We start from the raw sequence: 1,263 nt of genomic DNA, 5'->3' as shown, positions 1-1,263 counted from the left end.
CAGGAGGGCAAGGGGCGCAGGCCTCTTGGGACTGTGGTGCTGTGGCCCCACAGCAGGTCTCTGGGCCGGCTCTCCAGCACCCCTGGTCTTTCTGGTGGGGGTTCGTGAGCGGCGGCGCCCAGGCCCTGGGCAGCACCCCAGGCGGTGGCCTCGGGGAGAGGCCGGGGCCGCCCCTGCCCTCCCAGGTGCTGGCGCTCAGTCCCCCTGCCTCCACCCGCAGCTGTGGCTCCGTCTGGCACTCCTGGGGCTTCCCTTCCTGGGAGACAGAGGTGAGAGCCCAGGCAGGCGTCCTGCCGCCCTAGAGCCCAGGCCCTGGCCCTCTGGGCAGGCTGCGGCTCCTGTGGGCTGGGTGTTCCCCAGCAGCGAGGCAGGGCTCCGGCCACACGCATCCCGCTCGCTCTGAGGTCTGTCCTGGGCCCTCACAACATCTAGCTTTTCTTCCTGGCTCCACCCCTGGGCGATATGTGTGGGGTCACTTCCAAGACCACCAGTTTTTTTTTCCAATTTTATTTTTTTTAACACCAAGAAGCATTTTGTATTAGGATGTAGCCAATTAACACTGTTGTGATAATTTCAGGTGGACAGTGAAGGGACTCATGTATCCATCCTTCCCCAAACCCCGCTTCCCATCAGGCTGGCATGCAACATGAGAGGAGCTCCCTGTGCTCTACAGTAGGTCTTTGTTGGTTATCCATTTTAAAGATAGCAGTGTGCACGTGACCTTCCCAAAGTCCTTAACTAGCCCTTCTCCCCCACGCCCACTGGTTCTTGAAGGCCGTCACCTGTGCCTGGTGGGTCTGTGTGAGAACACTCAGGTCCTGCCGCTTTGATAACTTTAGAAGTCCTTCCCTGAGGCTGCTCAGCTGGCTCAGGAGCAGAGAGACGCAGAACCCGGTGGAGCCATTCTCACCCCCAGGCCTTCTCACCGAACCCTCAGAACAACACCCAGGAGACCCTCCTCTCGTCCCAGCAGGGAGACTGAGGCCTCCCCAGTCTCCAGCCTGGGAGCCACTCACTACCCACGGGGCCCACTTATGTCTAAATTGATTAAAATTAGGTGAAAAGTTTAGTCACACAAACTGAAGTACTGAGCCCTTTACCGTGGAAAGTTTCAGGGGGCGGCTGCTTGTGGTTCAGAAAGTTGGTCACAGGCAGGAGTCTAGAGCTCCTCAGGAGGGCAGCCACCTTGGCCCCACCCCAGGCCCTGTTATTGCAGAGGGGCCCCCTGGGGGCTGCTGGGCTGACTGTGAGCGTTCTCACCCA

This window comes from Bison bison, unplaced genomic scaffold (assembly GCF_000754665.1).
Source record: "Bison bison bison isolate TAMUID 2011002044 unplaced genomic scaffold, Bison_UMD1.0 scf7180017853144, whole genome shotgun sequence".
In the NCBI taxonomy this organism is placed as follows: Eukaryota; Metazoa; Chordata; class Mammalia; order Artiodactyla; family Bovidae; genus Bison; species Bison bison.
The sequence above is the reverse complement of the archived record's forward strand: the minus strand, read 5'-3'. Positions refer to the sequence as shown.